This window comes from Numida meleagris, chromosome Z (assembly GCF_002078875.1).
Source record: "Numida meleagris isolate 19003 breed g44 Domestic line chromosome Z, NumMel1.0, whole genome shotgun sequence".
Classification (NCBI taxonomy): domain Eukaryota; kingdom Metazoa; phylum Chordata; class Aves; order Galliformes; family Numididae; genus Numida; species Numida meleagris.
In genome coordinates, this window is record NC_034438.1 from 12,537,155 (window position 1) to 12,549,246 (window position 12,092).

Sequence of the window (12,092 nt, forward strand, 5' to 3'; positions counted from 1 at the left end):
GACTATGGTAGGTTTCCCTAAGTTTTAGATTTTTTAACCAGTGACGCATGTACAACTATTGAGAAATTTCTCTGTGAGGAATTTCCTGATATCTGACATCACTGTTTTAAGATTCCTGCTGTTGCCACGGTAAACACTAACAAATCTTCCACTACGAGCAGCTTTACTTCAGGTGCATAGCATAGTAAAGCTCCTGTATGTCAGGTCTGGTTCTTTCTGAACTGTTCTGACAGGACTGCAGAGATTCTTGAGGCATGTACATTCTGAATGGAACTTTCTGAGAAAATACCACCTTTTCACATAGGAACACTAATTAGGCCTATTTCCACTTCTGTGCTTGAGAGGGAACTGTTCATACTGACAGAAACCAATTAAAGATCTTTTTTTCATCTCCGTTTGTAGTACAGGGTGTGATTCACTTTCTTTGGTTGCCATGTGAGTACACTTAACTCTTTTCAAATTCTTTTCTGCTGTAGGAACCTGGTGAACAGTTCTCTCCTCTGTTTTGTTTTCTGGTGTTTGGTCTTTGGTACTGAAAGTGTTCAGAGTCACCTAAAGTGAGCAGGAAGCAGGGAAACAAGATTCAAGGAGACTCTTCCAGACCTGGACTCCATGTACACAATGAACTTACTTCTTTGAGCTGGTGGCTTCCGGCATTCCTGTGTTTACAAATCACTCAGCCCTCTATACTTTAGTTCTTAGCACATAAAAATGAGTTTATTTTCTTGTATCTTGCTTCTCTGTATATCTTTTCTTGTCTAGTAGAATAGCTGGATTCACATTAATGCTTTTTCCACAAAAGGGACACTAATTTTCTTTTGTTTACTCAGCTTAGCTAACTTTCTTTTCATGAAATGTCTAGAACTTTGTATCTTTGAGAACTATCCTTCCTCTCCAACCTAACCAGATTTTCTTAATTGTCTACCAAGGTCAAAACTTACCCAAGATGCTGACAGGGAGTGCAATTGCCTCAGCAAGTGGGTTGGAACTGGTTGGGCTATAAGGTCTATTTAAGGTCCCTTCCAACACAAACCATTCAGTGATTCTATGACATATACAAGATAGATACAACATCAAAGTCTTCAGCAAATGTTTTAATAACTCTAGTAAAGCAGCAAGTCTTTAAACATACCACTGATTTAGACTGTAAATTTGATGAAAGCTGTGGAGATGGAAAAATGTCCAAAAGAGCATTTTGATGAAGATCAATTACTCTCACAGGTTCTTTACTGACAGTATATCATTAACCAGGCAATGTTATATAAATTATTTTGGTATTCATACTGGATCTGAATTCTTAAAAATCAGTTTGAAAACATTCACCACAAATAATTATGAAGAAAACACTGTCAAATGGGCATCATTATGCCATGGACTAACAAATATAGATAATCCATGCTGTAATGTAATCAGAAGACAAGTAAAAGATGAACTGCAATCACTGCCTCTGCTCACCTTTGTTCAGGAGTTTAGTGGTACATTACTTTGTTTTCATAAACAGTCATTTACAGTGCAGTTTCTTTTAAATCATGATGCTTTTGGGTAGCAAGCTTTCCAGCAGAGACTATGATTTGTAGAATTGGTTTGGAGTCCATTAATGATTTTTAAAAAGGGAAAAAATAAAAGATAGAAGATAGCAGCTGTGGCATATTTATTGATCAATATTTAAGTGAAATAAGACTCTCATGGCTCATCAAGAACATGATTTCATGGTGTCTTAGTTATAATTGTAACATAGACTAATTCTAATGAATAATAAATAAATCAAAACATATGTTGTGATATCTAGAAGCCTCAAGTACATAAGTTTCCCACTGACTTCAGTTGAAAGAGTGAGTTCTCAATCTATGTAATGTTATCAGGAGCCAAAGTTAATTTTTTAAAAAGAACGTATAATATACAGGAGGAAGCACATCTGAAAACGGATGTATCATGCGTACACATCATGGTAATTAACAATGCTAACTAGAAAGGACATGACATCAATATGCTGTAGGAATAAAATTAAGCTGCTCGTGCAATTTTTAGAATAAGAGCAGCTGCACTGGATCAACCAAACTCTTAACTTTGTTACCATGTTTTTAATGAGAGAAAAATAGCACATACCTGAAGTACATCCAGGAGTAGGGAAGCAAATAGAAATTCTTCCCCCAAAATACTCTCCCATCCTGCCAAAATCGATATTTTAGATGCTTTCCGAGTGAGCATCACTATCTACATGTTTATCTACATGTTTGAGAAAATTCCATTAGTTTTGCTGAGTTTTCTAAAGTGTTTATTTTGATATGGCCACTGTGTGGAAGAACAGCCTGCACTTTTAATCTGCCACTTGCCACTTTTACCTAATGTCCCCTAGTTGTCACAGTCAATCTCACATTAGCCTGAATTTTATCATGCTCTCTGTTTTCTCTCTTCCATTTGCAGAACAACTTTTGGAATGAACAGCTTTGATAGCATAGAGATGAGATGCTGTAGGAAGCAATTCATAATTCTCTGATTTAGGCCCATGAGTAATATTATGTCCTGCTGGCAATTCTTTCTTCAGAGTGTTTAACAAGTAGATTATTGGACATAGTTGAACTCTACTGAAGGTGACAGATGACTGGCTGTTCTGTTAAGTAGCTATGGCTCAGATATAGGTCATATTGCAGGACTTACCACCAGGATGTTTCAACAGGGAAACATACAAGATCCTTTCCCTGTTTTGCCAGCTCTTTTCTTCTTGTGGCCTGAAAGACGAGAAGGAACTTACAGTAATGTATTAGGCACAAAACCCAAACACTTCCACCTGGGTGTAAAAACTCTTAGTGTAACATCCAGATAGCATGCAATCTTCTTTGTTCTCAGCAAATGAAGAAAGTTGAGACCATTTTGCCATTTTATGGACCAGAGCTTCCATCCTCAAAAATAAAAAATCCTATAGATTTTGTTTTTTTCTGCAGTATTATTTTAGAAACAAAACTTCCCAAAACCATTTTGCTAAACATTTTCTTAAACTATTTTTTTTTCCAGGATAAAAATTTTAAAATTGCTCTAAGTGTAGCTCTGTTGGATTTAAGCGTACTGCTTACCAAGTAAGAGAATTCAGACTCCCAGACTGTCTTTATATATCATGCATCGAAAATATGTTCTGTTTATCTCCCAGAAACTTAAGTTTTCTGATGGAGAATCTGACTTGAAGTGAAAACTGGATTCCAAGATCCAGATTTTTAGTCTGTTTTTCCCCAGAACTCTCAAAGTTCTGTGTTCTGATGTTAGTTTTCCAGGCATCCGAAGACAAATATAAGCATTCATCAATTGGCGATACAGTGTGGATGTTTTTGAAAGCCATATCCTCACAGACTGAAGTGAAATGTAAGCATACTTATCCCTGTCACTTCTTCAACCGTGTCACTGAAAGTTCACCAATATTGCTGACCATTCAAAACAGCAGTGACACAATAGTACTGAACAGAGGCTGCTTACCTGCAGCATAGCTTTTTCGCTTTTCTACAGGGACATTTTTCAATGAGTTTGCCTTTGCATGGTCTGCCACCAAGTTGTGGTGTAGGATTATTACATTGGCAAGTTCAAGTGCTTTCACCATTGATGCAGGTGAACCAGACTATTTGTCAGCTCCAGTTTCTATTAGTGACAGCTGGTATTAGGACATCATACTAGGATTAGTCCAACATCTGTCTGTCTTCTGTGCAGTGACAGAAAGATCAGTAATTAGAGCTTTTTACCAAATATGTTTGAGAGAGGACAAAGTGGACTATGATTTAATTCTTACTCTTTCAGCTTTGGCTACTCTGCAGATCACTGCATCATCTGGCATACATCCCACTTGCCCAGAATTGGCTTTAGAAAATTGCCCTTGTCAGTAACACTGCTTATGGGTCTGGAGGTTTCAATATTTTGTCACACTAGGAAGCTGCCTGAATATCAAGCTCTAAGGCCCATTTTGGGCATCTGTGCTTCAAATCTCCACCACAGGCAATTACAGTGCAGGAAATGAATTGGAGACAGCTGTACAAGAAAAAGGTCCATGTATATCAGACCTTTTCAATGTTTGGAATTCTTTTTATATACACAACACTAGAATAAATATCTGAAGAAATTGTCAAAATGAAGTAAATATGTGGAAGTTCATTGTAAGTTTGGAAACTCACCTTCATTTAACAACAAAAGCTTTCAAACTGTAAGAGCTGCAGCTGTGAAGAGGCTATACTGACCCTTTGCTGTATTACTACAGGAGCATCAACCAAGAACTTAACCCACTGTATGTAATCTATGTCAATCATTTTGGATCTTCACAGTAATCTTCAACACATCATTTCTACATATTAAACTCAAATTGAATGTCTAGTGCCTTACCTTTATGTTCAGAAAGAGTTTTGCTTAATACTGGTTCTTAATAAAAGAATCACAGTGATCTCCAAGCGCTGAACAGAATAATCCCATGAGGCAGATTTTATGTTTTGCCTCATGTCCCTTTGCATTTTCTCAATATCCATCAGTAATACTGTTACTGTTCATGTGTCATGAAGCAGGTGCATATATTCAGAGCTCCAAAACCAGCGCAGTAATTGCCTCTTCTAACTTATACCAGAACAATCACTTTACTCCTGTACAAAAACTTAGGTATCTCAACTACATGAGGGAATATTAAATTACCACTATCCTATCTTAACCAAAGTAAGGAAATTTCCAGTGTAAACTATCTATGAGATGGACACCACAACTCCACATCTGGAATCTTCCAAGGTGAATCTTTCCTTTATATGTAGAAAGGTCTGGTTCTTAATGCAGAGAAAAGAAAGCAGATGCGAGAGCCATTCTGGTATGCAGTACAGCAGGAAAATCTGTTCTATTTTACTTATAATGAAACTACAGCACTTTTGAGCATACTATTCTGTCTAGTACTTTGGACAGGAACAAACTTGCTTAACTGAAGTAAAAACTTCTCCAATTTAAACTGAGGAAGCAGCAAGAAGTTCAGACTATTGTCCCCTTGCTAATTACAGCAAGACTTTTGAGATCAATTTGACAAGGGAATCTTTTTCTCAGGTATAATATCTAAAGATGTCAACTTTTAAAACAGAATAAATAATTCCATATGGCTTGCGAGATAATGGAAGCTGTTCCTTCATGCCCACTAAGGTCAGCTGGAGTTTTGCCTTTGTTTATTTTCAGAACAGAACTAAATTCTCTCTTATTCTGGATCACTCTCTGCTGTTCTCAGACCGCTTGCATGAAGGGCACAGCTCCAATTAAAAATGAAACAAAATAAAGCAAATGCTCTAAAATAATAAAATGAAAACTGATCAGGAGAAATATTCCTTTGATGCATATGACTCATACGTTCTCCACCTAATGTTAAATTACACTGTTCAATTTTATGTAATAACCTAAAGTAGGTCCCAGCAGCTGCCTGTGATATAAGACATGTGAAATAGCTGCAGTTAAGGCACTTGCTTACAAACCCCATTATTTTCTGCAGCTCTTACATATCTTCCTTAACAGCAGTGCCTAGCAGGAAGTATGTAAAAGGAATTTAGCAGCTGACCACTGCATCAGCTGGCACCATTTAAGGCATCTTAAACTGCTGACTCAAATGCTCTTAGGGCTGGAGGAAATCTTTAGGCCTCTACATCTCTCTGAAGAAAGTTTTGTAGGTGCAAATATTCTTGCTGTTCAGCACATGCAAAATCCTTTACTGTTCTGATGTTCCTAGGCTGCTTCTGCTTTTCTTCTAACGCTATATAAATTTTACTGGTTTTAGAGTAATTAAATTAAGTATTTTAGTTTGATCAGGCTTATCCTTCCTGTGAAGCTATGTAACCTAGAACTGAAACTTACAGTCTAGCTATAGTGAAACTTTAAATTTGCTCCTGAAGCATTCCTGTTCCTCCCTGCAGGTGTAGGTGTGCATTTCAGAGGCAGTCAACTTTGAAGAGGTTTTTGTTTGTCTGTATAGATCTCTCATAACATTTTTTTAAGATCATGATAGAACTCAGATGTGAACATATTGTCTGTCTGTTTCTATTTAAGAAAAGAGGATGAAAAGATTGTATGAGTAATCAGAACAGGCAGTTAAAAAAAAACACAAAAACTATGTAGCACTGTAAAGTTGCATAATATATTTAGTTTATCAATAACAACAGTAATCATATAAGACAAACACTGATGTGGATCCTGACTTTGAATACAAAGAATAATGTAGCAGAAGATATTTTATCCAGACAGCAAAATCATTCTACAGAAAGTGTTAGTAAAGGCTAAATGGCATTTTATAGTAGAAAAATATAGTTTGACCAAAAAAATTTCTAAACTTTACTAAGATGTTTGATTTTTCTCCTTGAAAATTTTCAGTGTTCATTGGAGGTGCTGAGGGGACTGGAGCACAGGCCTTATGAGGAACAGCTAAGGGAACTGGGATTGTTTAGTCTGGAGAAGAGGAGGCTCAGGGGAGACCTTATTGAGCTCCACAACTAACTGAAAGGAGGTTGTGTTGATTTTGTGGTTGGCCTCTTCTTCAAGGGAACAGCAATAGGATGAGAGGGAATGGCCTCATGTTGTGCCAAGGGACTTTCAGGTTGGATATTACAAATAACTTCTTCTCTGAAAGAGTGGTCAGGTACTGGAATGGGCTGCCCATGGAAGTTGTTGAGTCACTGTCCCTGGAGATTTTCAAGAAACCAAGAAACATGTCGATGTAGTACTAAGGAACATGCTTTAGTGAGAAATATTGGTGGTAGGTGGACAGTTGGACTGGATGATCTTACAGGTCTTTTCCAACCTTAGTGATTCAATGATTCTATGAAAAAAGCACATGATTGAACCTCAAAATAATTTGATTCAGCTAAAGAATGTGATTCAGCTAAAATCAATAATTTGACTTATCTCATGGGAGTTCTTATGCAGTTTCCTTATGTATTCAACCCCTCTGGAGAGCCAGGGCTCTCTGCCTCTGCTTAGCTCTATTTGTGACCAGAAACTTTTACAGATAAAATGACTCACTATGTAGAGAGATTATGCTGTCCAAGAGAAGATGTGATCTATGCAGAAAGTCTTGTCTTCAGAGGAAAACAGGAGTGCAATACATCAATGGCAGTGTACATTTATAAATGCAGAGTTTTCGCAGATGGAAAAACAAAACAGAACATGATTTTCTTTTTTCTTGGATGGAGGAAAGGCAACTTTCTTGATCCTTGTTTAGATTTCTCCACAGATCAAGAAAAATAACCTGAAATTTGATATTCCAAGCTTGTAATCAGACCTGGCAAATGCTGGGCACATACACTGTTTTGCATTCCTTTGCCTGGTTCCCTGGGGCATCATCCCTGGGGAACACCTCCCTGGGCAGCCCATTCCAGCTCCTAACCACTCATTTGGAGAAGAAATCTTTTCTAACGTCCAACCTGAACCTCCCCTGGCATAACTTGAAGCAATTACCTCTAGTCCTATTGCTAGTTACCTAGGAGAAGAGGCTGACCCCCACTTCACCACAGCCTCCCTTCAGGTAGTTGTGGACAGCGATAAGGTCTCCCCTGAGCCTCGCCTTCTCCAGACTAAAAAATCCCAGTTCCTCAGCTGCTTCTTGTAAGACTTGTGCTCCAGACCCCTCACCAGCTTCATTGCCCTTCTCTGGACAGGCTCCAGGGCCTTGATGTCTTTCTGGTACTGAAGGGCCCAATACTGATCACAGTACTCGAGGTGCGGGATTACCAGTGTTGAGTACAGAGGGACGATCACCTCTTGCTCCTGCTGGCAACACTTTTTCTGATACAAGCCAGGATGCCATTGGCCTTCTTGGCCACCTGGGCACACTGCTGGCTCACGTTCAGCTGAGCGTTGATCAACACTCCCAGGTTTGTTTCTTCCACACAGTCTTCCAGCCACTCTGGCTCAAGCCTGTAGCACTGCCTGGGGTTGCTGTGGCCAAAGTGCAGGACTCTATTTTGAGATAGAGGCTATAGCTGTGAAACTGAATCTTTAGCAAAGAAGTTTGCAGTAGCTTGCCTCATCTCTTGTACTGTTCATTTCTCATTCATGTTATGGACGAAATAATACATCTTTGTAAAATATTTCATGTGTCATATGTGAAAAATAGACAAATAGAAGACAGATATTGCATTGAGAACCTTAGGAATGGAAGGAAGTAAAAAACATTTCTTCTTGAACAACCTATTTGTGATAAAGTATTCCATGTAAGTTCAAAAAGGTCATGTAAACAGCTACTTTTATCCTGGATTTTTTTTTTTCATAACTCATATGACTTTGTTTGCTGATAGGAACGTTGGTGTCTAGAGTGCACAAGATCCGTGTATAAGGAATATACAGCCTCTCCTAGCTTTGTCTCTTTTCTCAGTGAGTGACTTGGAGGAGTAGTAGAATTCCCTGCAGGAGAGAAGAGGAAATCTGAACCATCTCAAACCTCCAAAAGTGATCTCATGGTGTGTAGATCTCTACACCTATATACCAATGTGCAGCAGATACTTCCAGAAACAATTGCTTCTTTGGAGATTCCCCACTGCATTTTTTTTGTTCTTTCTATCATTTTCCATCGTATTCTATCTATAAAGTTTTCAGTCTTTCCAAGGACCACAATATTTACAGCTGATACATGTCCCTGTACTTATCTGAGTGTGGAAAATGGGTATCAAGTCATGCATGTTGCCAGCATCACTACTACACAGCTATACATGTCTCGTGAATGGCTTCAGTAACTGATTAGAATAGAAATAATAATAATAATAAAACAAACCTGCTTCTGAAAATGCCTATAAGTCTTCTTTCTCCTTGCTACAAAGGATGACTGTTGGGCAGTCATTCTGTTCCACGATGAAAAGCAGGCTGCACCTTTTTCATCTCAACACAAGGTGGTACTGTACTATGCTCTGTTTTTATCTGTTTCAGTTTTTGGGGAAGTGAAGAATGTAATTCTGAAAAACAAATGCTGCAGGCAGTGTGTAAGTAAAGTAATTGGGAATGACTGATTCCTTATGAAATGTTACTTAAAAATATGGATATATCTATAAATTTTATTTAAATAATAGCTGTAATTCATGTAATATCTATATATGATTCTGCATATTAGCATAATGATTGATTTACTCAGTATTCACTGTCTGGATAAATATTTATTTTCTTCAAGTACACAACATAAAACAGTTGTCAATTGTTCTTCCAAAAGCTATGTTGCATTTCAATACACAAATGAGAACATGATTCCATTTAAGGGAATGCCTGTATGCCCCAGTGTTTTCTGTTGCCTTTGGAGACAGATCTAGAGTTTTCACAGTGCCCAAAACTATGTTTTTGTTTATTACATACTCTTGCCCTGCAGTCCTGCCAACTTTCTGCCTGTCAGTGTGATCATTATGGCATGGTAATTGTGGTACAAATTTGCAGCTGACTTCATTAGAAAAATCTCAGTCATCATCTCACAGTCATCATCTTTGTTACACACGAGTTGTCACTTCATGCATCTACCTAATATAAAAATAAATCTTTTTTTTTTCCCGATGGACATTAAATGATACCCCCAGCTATTCTTCACTGAGATTTTTCCCTTTTTATTCTTTCATTACTTAACAAGCAATTTTCACTTTCCTTCCTTCAAATGAAAAGAAAAAAAACCCATATTACTAAATTTAATTTTTAGTTTACCGAGATAGCTAAGAAAAGTAAGTCATGGGAGAACTGCTCTCTATTACAAAGTGTTATTATTTCTTCTAATTTTTTCTATATTCATTTTTAATTATTAGATTATTATTTTTTAATTGTATTAGGAGAATACAGGAAAATATTAATTCAGTATCAACAAAGAGTTATTTCTTATTTGTTTAAATTATTGCTCTTTGGAGGAACTATAATGATTGGTGTTCTAATGTAACAGTGAAAAAATAATTATACTGAGGTCAGGCATCACTGGTTGCACAGTTTTTTTTTCTACAATCGTTTTTTAAAGATTTGAGATAAATGTGGCTCAATAGTTATAGAACAACATATGTTGATATTAACTAACTCACCTGTAGGTATCGTGAAATGGCAGTGAACTAATAATTAAACACATTCTTTCTAATATTTCATTCTACATTTAGATTTTTCAGTATATGAGAAAAAGACAATATTGATGATGACTTGGGACTACTAATTCATCTACCATCTCTCCTTTTCTTTTTTGATTAGTGTTATTACCATTAACGTATGCTAGTATCTTGAAAATTACATTAATTCATATGCCATGCCCGTGTTACTTTACAAATTCAGATCTTTGAATATAGCAGCTTCCTTGTTCCCAGCTGGCATGTACCATATCTCTTTAAATACTAAACCTCCATATCTATTTCATTAGTTTTCCTTCAGTCCTATATTTTTTCTCAGTAATTTTTCATAGAACAGTTATTCTGTACCAGGTGGAATGTGTATGCTAGGAGAAAGAACACTCATATTATGGTTAGTTTTAAAACACTGAGTGAAAAATTCAGGAAAAGAATTTAAATCCAACCTAAGTTATAATGAAAGATGAGATGAATATACTCCTTTCTTAAGCATTTTTCATGTTTTGATTTTGTCTTATAGCTTTGCAACCCACATGTCTACATACTGGGCACTCTCTTTAACCTCTAGCATTAAAGCACTGCTTTGGGAAAGCATCCCCTACTAGAAAAACACTGAAACGTATGCTCCTTTTTGTATATTCAGTTTGACTTCAACAGAAACTGGCTGACCTTCTTTGTAGAACTCAGTAAAATGTGATTTGCTGAATTATTACACAACTAACTATGGCACAAAGCCAAAACCTAACAGACTTACATCAAAAGTCAGTGCCACAGTCTGTTTCTGGTTCTTTGAGACGGATGTGGTCAGTTTCACAGCTCTTCGTATCTCTTAAAGCCTCCAGGCATGTTTTTCTGCCAAACTGTCTGAGCCCTTCAACACTTCTAGTGTGAAACTTGAAGAATAAATAAAAGTTTTAATATGCTTAGAGAGAAAAGAGAACTACCAGAACTGAGGAATTTCCAACTGAACTTACAACTTTTCAAAATTAAGCATCTTCAGTGAAATTATTCATTGAAAATCCATTGGCACAGCTTATGTTGTAAAAAAAAAATCTTAGCAAATATATAGAGATGCTTATTTTTCTCTATTTATTTATCTCATTATTTCCATTATTTGGAATCCAGGAAGAAATGCATCATAAATATTTTATCTGCTTTCAAGTCTTTCATTTTTTCGTAATCTCAGAAGAGGTCCCTAAGAAAAGAAAAATCTATTCTTGTTGAAAATATTGCTTTCTTAATGTTTAAAAAGGGAAAATGTAGCACTCTTAATGGGAATATCCATACAGCCATAAAAATTTCTTTCTTTCAACAAAAATTTTCAGTGAGAATACTCGACTAGCTTTGTAAATCTGGACAGAGTCTTCCCTTATAATAGTGCCTTCAGGTCTGAAATGATTATGGGTTTCATCAAATCACAAACCTGCTATTCCAGGAGCTGCGATCTGATATTTTCCCAAAGATTTACTAAGACAGTTCTTTTCCCTTTTAAAATCTTGGTGCATGCTCATGCTCTTCTGATGGGTCATGTTATTGAAGAGAATCAAATAATAATACACAGAGAACATCTGCAGTTCCCCTTTTCAGATGGTGGCCATGATCTTCGTACTTAAAGCTAAAGAAAAAGGCATAGCACTTCAATATGACTTCCTAATTTCTGAGCTTATTAAGTTTGTGGAATTGTCTTTAAGCCTAAATACATGTCTAACGTTTTCCTGAGTTAAAAGAAAGCTCATGAATAAATATGTTGTTTGCTAGTAGGCTAACTTATGGTTGGAAAAAAGCAGACAAATGCTTAGCTATCTAAGTATTTATGTCATGCTGAGTTTAATACTTCCCCAATTAGGTTTCAGATGAAGAACTATGCTTTCTAGTGTGACTCTTCATTTAATGCCCAATTTCAAACACTATGAAACTCCTGGCTCTCAGTAAGTGTAAAGCTATCACTTCATAGAAAAATGGGTCGCTTGACAGTTAGACTGTACATACCAAGGCATCAGAGGATGACTTGTCCATTTTAAAAACCAAGGCCAATACTTTTGG